The following is a 13,356-nucleotide window of genomic DNA, read 5'->3' as shown; positions in this document are numbered from 1 at the left end:
TTTGCTTTAAAATTGGATGAAAATTCTTCGGAATTTTGAAATGGATTGAATACAATCGATTTGAATTTAACTTTTCTGAAGTCGGTAAAAATGGATACGTCAACTAAGTTCCATACGCATTAATATTCTGTTTACGTTTAAGGCTTTCGCTTTTTACAGTGTGATAATTCAATCTTGACACATAATATTAAGAGAATTAAAAGTGAAGTCCCATGTCCCCAAGTGGGGTAAGGGGCAGATGCATTATACATCTGTTTCACTGATCGATTTTCTTTAGAGATAAGTAGGTGATCAGCCTTCTGTGTCCTACCAGACCAAGACATTTTTTTTCTTCGTCTTCACTGGGAATCGAACTTAGGACCCCTCGGCGCTACGCTCACGCGTCAACCACTGTACCAAGGAGGCGGTTAAGGGAATGAGAATTAATACCCAGTTATGTCACAAATACTCCATTCATAAAAATACGAGAAAGTTTTAATTGCCAGCCATTTATAATAAGTTCTCACATTTATTAGCAGGATTTATAAAATATAATTAGGGAGCGCTGAGCGAGTCGCTAAAGAATCTACTGACGTAGGCTTTCTTGGAAAGAAAGGCAAGAAAACGCTTTATTCGACTATTTTGTTTAGTTTAAAAGCATTGAAATATATTCGTTTAAACTATACACACGAAGTATACGGCGTTGCATTGAAATTTAATTTATGTATTTTAAAAGTAAGTGCTTGTTTGTAGAGAAGTATTTATTTTTAATTTTGCAATTCTATGGCGGTAATAGAAAGCATAAATTGCATGCACACTTGATCGTGAATAATTTTGTTTTTGATTATACTTAATTATTAAGAAATATACTTATATAGTATTAAACATAAGTACTTATATTTGTTGATAAAATGGATTATTTTTAATCACACACACAGACAGAAACATTGGTATATCTAATTTTGACAAGCAAAACTTGCGCAAAAAATCAAAATGTTACGTACTGTTTAGACCATGTAGGTAATTTATTGCTTCAATTTTATTGTATGCAACAGGCAAGAAACTTGCATCATGTAAATGGCGCTTTAATCATTTTCCAGCGATTTGTTCGCACAAAATCTCAATGATGTCGCTACTTCAAGTTTTGTTTTTGCGATAGAAAGTATCCTACGTTCTTCAATAAGATTTCAGTTTTTTTTAAACAGAATGAAATTCAGTGAAATATTTTTTCAGTTTATCACGAAGACAGACAGAAAGAAAGTGGGCGACTTTGTATAAAAATAATATGTAGTAGTCGCGGGGAAATGATGATATCAAAGATTTCACGAAATCCCTACCATGAAATCACGGAAGATGTCGAATTGTTTTATCTATAACAAATGTTATATTGCATTTTCTTAAACCAAGTTTAATTGTCAAACAAATGTTAATCTTCTTAAACCCAGTTAATAGCGGGTAGATTCTTTCATTACATTGCAATTTCCAATCAAACCATACTAAACGCTAAAATACAATTCGTATGTAAATGGCGTGCCATACGTTATCAAGTCACGTTCCTTGTTATGTCACTCTGGCGGAGATTAGGTCGATGTTAACAAATTCCTCGCTTTCATTGTTCCTTAGTAGTCAGAGCGCGTTGCGTTTAGAAATTGCTATATTTTTACTGTGACAGGTTGTCGGTGACGATTGTGATTTTTTTTTATTTATTACGTGAATTTGTATGATTGGAATTTTTGGGTTATTGTTTTTGTAGGGAAGAGAACAAGATAAACTAGCGAACTTTGTACCACTTGTGTTACCGTGCATTTACACCAAACGAACATAGAGCTAGAGCAAGAGCATTATTTCGTAATCTTTTAGTATAAATGAAAACTCGTATTCAGTATTGTTCAGCATTAGAACATTGCATTGAAACTTTTCAAATGCACTAAGAACAACGAAAGAATGCTCTAGGCCTGTTTACACTAAAATAATCTGACGTAATGGGGTTAGAATGGGTTAGAATGAGCATTGATGGAAGTTTTGATTTTATTTGAATTAAAATCGGTTCAGTAGTTCATTGCGCATAAACGTAGGGAACACCGAACAAGATATTTTTATATTTTAACTGAAATTTTAAATGTTTCTCAAAATATTGATAACCTAAACTTATTTAAGTTTTATTTTACAAATTTGCACCAAAGTCAAGGAGACTATATGAGTATGAGGAAAATCCTTTAATTTATGCACTTCTTTTTTACCCTCATTTATACTTTATGTAGATTTTATACCTATTGCTTTTTTTGGTATTAATTTGAATTACTTTGTTTTGAAGTTTTTATGTTAATGGAATAAAAATTGAATTATTATTTATTAACTAGCGGTCCACCCCGGCTTCGCCCGTGGTACATATTTACGTTTTCTCTACATAAGAACCATCCTCGTACTTCAAGAATATAATAAAAAAAGAATTATCGAAATCGGTTCAGCCCACGGACATATATCAAGATAGACTAAGCGAGTGTATGTACTTCCCGTGTCCAAACTACGATTATGAAACCTACTTGACGCTGGCCTACACTCAGTCCGCGCTTGCAGTTCGCCAAGGAAAGACGTGAAGCTGAATAAAGTAAAATGCCGAATTACGCCGTTATAAACTGTAGAAACTCCACAGCTGTGAGTGGCCGAGTTAGCAGAGATGTTTCCTTCCACCGATAAGTAATTTTCTAATCAGAATATGCACTATTTATTTTAAAATCAAATAAAGAATATCTGTGGAAAACGATCGTGACAAACACGGATACCAAATCATACGAAATGATTCGGAATACATTGCGGCTTTTACTTGGCACGGTAAAGATCGCGTCGTATGATAACAAGCAATGAATAGCGTCTTCTCATTTTTCTGTTCTCATTTTTCTGTCCAATTTTGTGGTTAGTGATGTTCATTTGATGCAACAATTCTCGATTCTAATCGATTTTATAATCGAACAGATAAATGATAATTTGAAGGAGCAATTTTTCAGAAAAAAAGGCATAGATTTTTTTTGTCATTTAATACGACTTGACCTAGAACTTTTAAGTATTTTAATACAAAGGTACTAAAAATAAATATTATGACATGGACGCCATTAGTTAAAGTGTCATCTTGGGAGTTTTTTAAGAAAACTCCTTATTGCTTAGACTATGTTTGTTTTTTCAGTTTTCCAAGTAACCCGAACATAAAAGGAAAATGGATCGATGCAACGGGACATAAAGATTGATTGATTGACAGTTTCATTACTTTCTTTCGATGGCCTCTCTAGTACGTAGTACATGGTAACTCAATGGGCATATGTAAGAAAAAGCTAAAACACATTAGTTTACTTGTTAGAATATTAAAAGGTTTATAACTTTATTTTATCATCCCTCTGTCTATGGTAATTATCATTTTTCTGTCTTGAATCGATTTAGTAATCGATTACGATTCATTTATTTGACTACCTCTTAGACATAGATCTAGTTTGATCTGATTTCTTTCGATTTACTTCGATGGGATAGGACGATACTAGAATCGCCGCGCGAGTGGCGGCCTAATCGATTTAGCGTAAAATGAAATTAACATCACTAAAAAGCGCTCGTGACGTCATAACGCGTCAAGGTCAGTACAAAAAATATGACACGCTTGGTTTTCATACAGATCGCGGTACTTGCGTTGTCTACTTATATATACATGTCTGTGGTTCAGCCGTTCAACGCGAAACGGGTTTCATCCCTACTTAATATTATAAATGCGAAAGTAACTCTGTCTGTCTGTCTGTTACGCTTTCCCGCTTAAACCTCTCAACCGATTTTGATGAAATTTGGCACAAACAATCTTTAGACTCTGAGAAAGAACATAGGCTACCTTTTATCAAAACACCACGCGGGCGAAGCCGCGGGCGTAAGCTAGTTTTTATATATTATATAGATATTGATAATGAACTCATATTAAATTTATGTATCCCAAAGCAAGTGGTCAAATAATATCAACGTCGTAGAAAGAATCGACAAAGAACCTGTATTTACTCAAATTTGCAATAAGTGAAAGAACCAGCTAAGTTATATTTATTTCTTTAACTCTATAATATGGATCTTCAAAGCATCTTCCATCTTCTACAGATATCTATGCACCAAATCGAACAATAATGAAAAAAATACTTTATTTATTTTTTATTTTACGCAACATCGTCCATTAGAATAACTAACTTTACCCAATATTACTTTACTATGCCCAACCCATTAAAACTGCACTAAATGTCGTAAGAAATCGTAAAGTGAAATCGATAATTGTCACGGCGCTCGCACAATCGAGTCGACACATCTCACGTTACAGTTCAACGATCATAACTTAAATGGTGGATGTACACAATCGAATAACGAGGCATAACGAGGCAAGCGAACACGCATTACACATGTAAATGGGGCAATCGTTATTCGCCTTGAAATATGTGTATTCGTATCCGTTTATAGACACTGTAAATAGGTGTAGATAAGTAGGGATAGGACCAAAACAACATTTGATCTTCAAAAATGGTACATTTACGCATACACGATTAGACATCAAAGTAAATTTTTGCTAAATAGCCATATTTCAACGTTCTCCCGGTACTCATTTGACCTATTTATTATTTACACCTTTTTACCTAGAATATAATTTTTTGTAGATTGATTTTTCGGATCCATCAAAGGGAAGACGAATGTATGAATATTGTTTCGCGTCCACGAACGCGTTCGCGACTGTGTAAATGCACCATAATCGATTTGTACTAATCGATTTAAACCTTATTCGATACAAGGCGACAACTGTTAGCGCTTTGGCCTTGGGGATAGGTCATTATCGGATCTGTGGCCTCACATTGATTATCATGTACAAACTATTGTTTGTTGTGACAGTTTGATGTGATGACTGGGTGATATTAATTTTAATCCGTGCAAATGTGGAGTATTTTGGTTTCTGAGTTTGGGAAAGAAACAGAACCTTATTAAATATGAGTATAGGATGGATTAGGATAATGTTTAAACTAATTAAGTAATTATTATCGTGAAATACGGTTGTAATGAGCATTTAGGTACTTATATGATATTTTAGAGGTAATTTCAGGATTTTTTTTTATCGAGCAAAATTTTTCCAATTGTGTTTTGGAATTGTGTAATACATACCATCACACATACGTTCTGTAATACATATTAGAAATTTGAGTGCGAACTTCAATATTTTCAATTATAGCTCATAGATAACAGTCCATTTTGCCGTTTTCACCTACGGGCCCTTAATTAACGACACCAATTGAAAATACATGCACAAAATTTAAATAACAAAAAACAAAAATGATTCAGTGATATAATTTTGACAGCTCATTGTCTGGTGTTGCTACATGCATTTAATAATACATAATATACATAATAAGTTTGCGCGTCCTATTGTCACTTTTTCGGCCTTCCCTCGAGGCTGCGTATTAATATTTAAATTCATTGTCATCTTATATTGTTATTGTCAATACAAATCGCAAGCGGACATTTTGTTTTTAAAATAACAATTTTAATGATTACTAAAAGATGAATAAAAAGCTAAAATCTAATTCAATTAGAAATAGGCAGATTAAATAAAGATGAACTCGATTTTGAAGTGAAACTTCTTATAGGCGCGTTTAGAGTTAAATTTCAAGGTCCCGTCATGGCAATACCGTAACGTCATGGCAAAGACGACAATTTTAGTTTCTTTAAGTAAATCTTACTTAAGAAGTTTAGAAGTTTCACTTCTGACACATGTGCTCCGCAAACGCTCTTTTTTGTACTTTTCTTTATCTACTTAATTTATTTTTAAGCTCACATTTATATACCTATACATTCTTACTATGCCTTTATAAGGTTTAAGTTTATCCTATCTATAAATATGTTTTAAACGCAGTTTATAATCCCTCTCCGTATTTCTTTCCCGTAAAACTACACAGTACTTTGCAACTCCACTGCTATTTTTTTCGTTCTAAATCTGGGTTGATTAAATTTCTACTTTTATAAATAATGGAAGTGCCGTGTTCAATTGAGAGGATTGGAAACCGAAATTAAAAATAGTTTACGAACGAAAATTATGAATGCCCGCTAGTTTGATTTAGTTTGCTTTCCGTTGATTGTTTTTCTAACGTGGAATCTAGCGCAACGGTCTAATTTAGATGTAGTATTTCTATCTGAAACCTAAGTGGACTGACCGATTGGCTTGGTTGGTAGTGGCCCTGCCTTCCAAGCCAGAGGTCGTGGGTTCGATTCCCACCCGGGGCAAATATTTGTGTGATGAACATAGATGTTTGCTCTGTGTCTGGGTGTTGAATATCTATATAAGTATTTATTTAAAATTATATACCTATGTATGTTTATCAGCCATCTGGTTTCCATAACACAAGCGAAAGCTTAGTATGGGATCAGATCGTGCCGTGTGTGAAAAATTGTCCTGAAAATATTTATAAAAAAATAAATAAATAAAGGATAGAAAATTGATTGCGAAATTTATGTCTTTACTTTTTAATGGAATTTAAACGGTTTATACTTTATAGTAGCTATTTATATCGACGGTTACAATCTTAATACTATTATAAAGGCGAAAGTTTGTATGGATGTATGGATGTATGGATGTTTGTTACTCTTTCACGTAAAAACTACTGAACCGATTACAATGAAATTTAGCACACATATAGAGGGTAACTTGGATTAACACATAGGATAGGTTTTATCCCGGAAATCCCACGGGAACGGGAACTATGCGGGTTTTCCTTTGAAAACGCGGGAGAAGCCGCGGGCGGAAATCTAGTTACTTTACATAATATAGTAACATCTCAGTCTTAATGTGGTAGCGGTCGCTGTATAATAAATCGCGTTTTATATTCGTTAATATTCTCAATAAATGTAGGTAAAAGTGTTCGAATCTAGGTAACAAAATTTACTAAAACTATGAAATACTTATAGAAATTCATAGTTTATACAATATTATTTCATAGTATTAGATTATCATTTCATGTTTTCTTGGTTAAAATAAGATCCAAATTACTGCGTAGAAATGAAGACACCGATGCATCGCTAGAAATGTAATTTAAAAATAGGCTCCATTCCGAACATAAGAATTTTCTCTACAACGCGCTCTACTTTATAGAAAATGCAATTGTTGTAATAAATAATAAAAATATGTGTAAACTTAGAACTTAGCTCTATATAATGAGAGTTTTCGCTATGAGTTATGGTTCCTCGTTTGTAGAGACATGCTCTAATGTAGAGTCTTTTTGTAGAGATTTTTAAATGTAGAGACAAACTTTTGTTTGTAAATAACATCAATAATGAACATTTGTTTGTAAGCTCTTAATATTATGTACTAATGTAGAGTCTTTTTTGTAGAGATTTTGAAATGTAGAGATACGAAATGTAGAGAACTTATGGCAGTAAATAAAATCAATTGTTGACATTCGTTTGTTTATATGTAATTGAAGTTCTCTAGCTATCAAAGAATCGAATTCATACAAACGTTACTCATCTTATAAACTATAAGCGACGACACGGCATTTAGTTAGTGTTACTAAATACTGGATCTAGCATGAGGTTAAGTCAAGGTTTGTAAAAATCATAATACACCAATTGTACATAAACAATATACGCTCATTGTTTTTATGAGCGAGGAAAATTGTGCCCTCAGTGAGCTCCGGTCGCTTCAGTCGTCCCGCGTCGACTGCAGCGCGCACACGGTCGGTAGCTGATAGATTCAATTTCGCGCCGCGTGTGTTCGAATTTTGAATTTGTGTTTTTTTTTTATTTTGTCTGTGTGCAGTGCAAGGATTTAATTCGAGCAAAGAGGTTTGATTATTTTTTAATATGTTTATTTTTGAGTGTTGGTAGAGCGTTAGATGAAATAGGTTTTGCAGGTGATTTTGAGATACCTATCTTACAGGATAGAATAGAATTATTACGTATATTTTATTGATAAAAATATTATAATTTAAAATTATAATAATTTGTTATATTACTGGACTTATTGCACACGGTATATAATACACGGAAGCAAAGATAATTATTACACAGCATTAGGAAATGAAATAAAATTAAGTAGAGTCTAAAACGATTGTTTTGTTTGTTATGGTCGATATAAATATAATCTTGACTCATTGTTATTAAGCGTAAAAAAAGGCGATCGAATTTTTATTTTTTAATGAACCTGTTTTTTTGTATCTGCCATAAACTAAGAAAAAAAATCTTATTTACTTTATTACGCACTCTATGTTGCAATTATGAAAAATTCAATTCAGGAAAAACAGGAAATAAAGGCTAAGATATTATATAAAATGCATAATTAAAAAAAAATATATTTAAAATATTGTTTGCGTCCTTGTGTTTTTTTATATTTTATTCATATTCTTTTATTAATTAATAAACATTTAATTGTTATAGATGGTTGATGAAATTCGTGCAATGTTTTTTGAGCAATTCTAATCTCAAGGGCATTAGGATACACTTTTATATTTTTATTTATTTATTTTTATGTTGTAATAAGGATTAATTGGGGAATTCAGAGATCCTGTTTCGTATTTCTTATAGGAGATGAGAAACAAAAATATTCTTATTTTTTGTAAATCTTTAAATTTAGATAATAACACCTGTATGTTCTTCCAGAATTTTTGACCTATGAGATTTAACTTTAGGTATCTATCCTTTGCAATACTAAGACATCTGTGACCGGTCCTTTTTAAGAATTTACTAACAACTTTTGGTCTATAGATAAAGCTGTTTAATTAAAAATGTTTAATGGAATAAAATAATTTTTATTTGAAACACTGTTTCAAATGCGAAATATCGTTTAATATGTTTAACGCTCAACTGCTCAATAGTTTTTCATGAAACTATGAATACAGGTCAGGAATACAGAAATGTAGAGTTTCGAATATTGTAAGTGAAAAAGTGAGTGAAGTCCCGTATCCCCGTAGTGGGGTAAGGGGCAGATGCATTATGCATACATCTGTTTCACTGATCGATTTTCTTTAGGGACAAGTAGGTGATCAGCCTTCTGTGTCCTGCCAGACCGAGACATTTTTTTTCTTCGTCTCCACCGGGAATCGAACCCAGGACTCTCGGTTCTACGCTCACGCGTCAACCACTGTGCCAAGGAGGCGGTCAAATTGTAAGTGAAGACGCAGGTAAATAGTAGTATGTGTTACCTCTATATCATAACCTTTATGATTAAAATAAAATAAACTATTTAGCCGACTGTGCTAGTAAAAAGGGGTTAAGTTTACATAGTAACTTTGGCACTCTTTATTTTGTTAATAGTAAAATGATGAATATTAGTTTGAGGGGTGTTATAAGATACATCTCCAAGTAATCTACGTTACTCCTTATAACATCAGCTATTTATCAGTGAATGCCTCGTCAAAATCGGTCCAGCCATTTCAGAGATTATGAAGTTTTTCTGCAAATCCGAGAAATCAATGTAGAGTCAATATCAGTGAAGAATTATTTTAAGTTTTTTTCTAATTATAACACATAGTCGAGTTTATCACAAATAGAAACTTGTTTATATTGTTATCGATAGTGATAGATCTTGAAGGATTTACAAGGTGATTAGTAAGTTGGGATAATGGTCGAAACTATTTCCAGGAGAACCTAAAAGATTGATCGTGATTAATTCGTCAATTATTTAATTATGTGTTCAAAATATAGAATAAGATAATATTAAAAAGCCAGACATTTTTGTTAGGTCGATTATTTACATTCGTTTGAGCAGTCACTAGTGGAGCCGATAATCTTCTAGCTCCATTCTAAGAGTTTTTCATATTAGCATAAAGGACATTTTGAAGTGAAACTTCTGTAGGCGCGTTGAGAGTAAAATTTCAAGGTCGCGTCATGGCAATACCATGACGTCATGGATTAAGACGACGATTTTGGTATCTTTGAATCTTGCCAAAGAAGTTTCACTTCTGACACGTGTGCTCGGCAAACATTGGCATGTACTAAATAGAAAAGAAGTTCAATGACATAGCATGAAGTGGATATAGCCTTAATACCCATAGGCGGACTGTATGGACATGAAAATCGGAACAAAATGTGGCTGATACAGATTAATATTGCTAAACATTTTATTACAACTAATTTATTTAGGTATCTTACAACAATAGGTACCGAAAAACATAAATACATTGTATAATGCAAAATGCTCCTAATTTTTTATATAATAGTTTTGTATTTGTAATCGACTTACAAGTACAGTTGTTCGATAGTATTTTTGTAGTTAATTTATCTTCATTTAGTTAATAGTTATATAATGGTTATGGTACTGTTATATTAATCGATTTCTTACGTGTTATGATTAGACTATGTCTGAGAGTTACGTCACGTTACGTAGGTATACTGGATTTTGAATAAGGACTCAATATCTATACTAATATTATAAAGCTGAAGAGTTTGTTTGTTTGAACGCGCTAATCTCGGGAACTACTGGTCCGATTTGAAAAATTTTTTCGGTGTAAAGCTTTGGTCTGGTGATCATGACGCACAACGCTGAGGTATACGGTTTGCGATGCCGGACACTATCATATGAAAAACGTCGACAATGTTCTCTTGTTCCGTCGCAGTATGCGTCCGCGGCGAAGGGCAAGCGCGGTGAGTGGGGAGGTGTACTCCCGCACAGCGCGGCGTCATTCTCGATTGAACGCTGCGGTGTGCGGGTATGCGTCACGGCATATATGAATGCGACAATATGAATTTTTTCGAAGACAATTTAATAGAATTAGTTCGCAGCTATCCTTCTTTATATAAAAATAAAGACAAAAAACATAGAAGTTTGATAATTACAGCAAAATTGTTCATGTTCACGTCTACCTTGGTAGCTGCGGCAAAATCAACTGACCACCTCTCCGCAGGGACGGTAAATGCTGCGTCGTGACGCTGCGTTGGGGCGCATACCTCAGCTTTGTGCGTCATGATCACCAGACCAAAGCTTTAGATAGCCCATTTATCGAGGAAGGCTATAGGCTACATATCATCACGCTGAGACCAATAGGAGCAGAGCAATGTGGGTGAAACCGCGGGGCACAGCTAGTTAAATATAAACGTAGTGAGAAATGTATTCAAGACGGAAAACAAACAAAACTACTTGCCGTATCTTGATTGACCCGCTTACATTTATTAAACATTTAGTGAATAAACACTTGATAATTAATATTATAATAGAGAGGTGACATTGTTTGAAATATCTGTGGTATTTATTGTACAAGTTTATACGATTTATCGTAAAAAAGGGCTAATTTTAAATATTTTATTTTAAAATTAAAATTCATTATTTTATTATGGTAGGGGTAAAAGTAATTGTTTTTAGAGGATAAAACTATAAATAGAACATGGCAATATCATAGTTTTTAAGAGTTTCGTTTCAAAGAGGTTGAACAAATTGCATGTCGAATATTGCAATTAATTCATGAGGGTCGAACGAAGTCGGGTGTATCAACTAGTGATAAATAAAAATAGACCAGTTTACAAACATAATATAAATAAAATAGGTATTGTTTAACCGATCAATAGGCCATTGTTAAAAGAGAAATTATCACAATGCTCTCTTAGTCAGCCATTTTGTGCCACAGATAAAATAGAATCTCTCATTTATTCGTTATTTATGATCTGTTTGTGTCAAGGTTTGTTCTATTCATTATTTGAACTATATCCGTTATTGATAATTTCAAATAATTTCCGTTTCAATTAATAGTCCCGGTCAATTCTATTGACCTATGTTTAGAAATACTTGTATTTTTTGGAACAACATAATTTTTTTATCTACTAGCGGTCCGCCCCGGCTTCGCCCGTGGTACATATTTACGTTTTCTCTACATAAAAACCATCCTCGTACTTCAAGGAATATATTAAAAAAAGAATTATCGAAATCGGTTCAGCCGTTCTCGAGTTATGCGCTTACCAACACATTTTGCGATTCTTTTTTATATATAAGAGAAGATAACATGTAGGTAAGTAATATATTTCCAAGTATGCAGCTGCAATCAATACTAATTTAGGATATATAGCTACTAGATATGTACGCCTAAATATTATCATAAAAAATTAAGATTATTAGTCAATGACTTAGACAATGAGTAATAATAATTTAACGACAACTTAATCATAATTTAATTTAAGTGCTCTTTTAATTAAATATCTAATTACACACATATTATATTTCACAAAGATAAAAATATGTAATCTATAATGGTTTCATAAATATCTAAAGGGATGAAACGTGCGAAATGTACAGAAATCCGTAATTTTCGTAAATCCATGTAAATTGGTTTAAGCTTAACATTAGGGAATGATAAGGGATTTAAGATATCTGAATCTGAAACGTATTCCTTATAAAATTAAAGGGATGTTAATGGTAAGCCTATCTGATTTATGACTTGGAAATTTGGCTGTCGTGCGTTTGGTAAATTATTAATTTTATATACCTACTAGCTTTCCGCCCACGGCTTCGCCTGCGTTTTCAAAGAAAAACCCGCACAGTTCCCGTTCCCGTGGGATTTCCGGGATAAAACCTATCCTATGTGTTAATCCAATTTACCCTCTATATGTGTGATAAATTTAATTGTAATCGGTTGAGTAGTATTTGCGTGAAAGAGTAACAAACATACATACACATACATCCATCCTCACAAACTTTCGCATTTATAATATTACTAGAGGTCCGCCCCGGCTTCGCCCGTGGTACATATTTCGTAATAAAAGGTAGCCTATGTCCTTTCTCGGGTATCAAAATATCTCCATACCAAATTACATGCAAATTGGTTCAGTAGTTTAGGCGTGATTGAGTAACAGACAGACAGACAGAGTTACTTTCGCATTTATAATATTAGTATATTATAGTAGGATAGGATAGGACGTATTTTAATTGTCTTAATTATGTATAGTAATTGAATTGTCTCTTATTTATCATAAGGACGCTTTGTTTATAGATTAGCTAAACTCAAAGTGAAGTAAAGAAACCATTTCTAAGGACAACAGTATATTTAAATTAACTGAAAACAGATTCGTAGCACATTAACAACTCTATATACATTTCTAACAAAATGTCTCGTTTATGGCGTGTACTTTAATTAATTATAATGTAATTAAATTATAATTAATATCAGATTTTCATATGGCTTCCCTAGCATTTCACTTTATCACGCGTTCGTAACATACTTCGCTAGGTTTTCGCTACAAAAAGGTGTTTTAAACGTTCCTTATCTATCTATACTAATATTATAAAGCTGAAGAGTTTGATTGTTTGTTTGAACGCGCTAATCTCAGGAACTACTGGTCCGATTTGAAAAATTATTTCAGTGTTAGGTAGCCCATTCATCGAGGAAGGCTATACATATATATCAT

At 33.1% G+C, this 13,356-nt stretch overlaps 1 protein-coding gene across 4 annotated transcripts in view; it reads left to right on the top strand.

Moving 5' to 3' along the window:
- Positions 1 to 7,656: 7,656 nt before the first annotated feature.
- LOC149481299 (Ig-like and fibronectin type-III domain-containing protein 2) overlaps positions 7,657 to 13,356 on the top strand; it is a 173,751-nt gene continuing 168,051 nt past the window's right edge. For 3 of the 4 annotated variants that reach the window (XM_089705523.1, XM_089705525.1, XM_089705521.1), the window contains exon 1: positions 7,657 to 7,812. The gene's annotated coding sequence lies outside the window, so the exon portion shown is untranslated. The remainder of the gene's footprint in view (positions 7,813 to 13,356) is intronic. The other variant, XM_089705522.1, reaches the window with a different exon arrangement.

This window comes from Colias philodice, chromosome 17, assembly GCF_061535455.1.
Source record: "Colias philodice isolate Cphi_HAF_F1 chromosome 17, ilColPhil1 Martin Lab GWU primary, whole genome shotgun sequence".
Lineage (NCBI taxonomy): Eukaryota > Metazoa > Arthropoda > Insecta > Lepidoptera > Pieridae > Colias > Colias philodice.
This window is presented reverse-complemented; position numbering and strand designations above follow the sequence as displayed.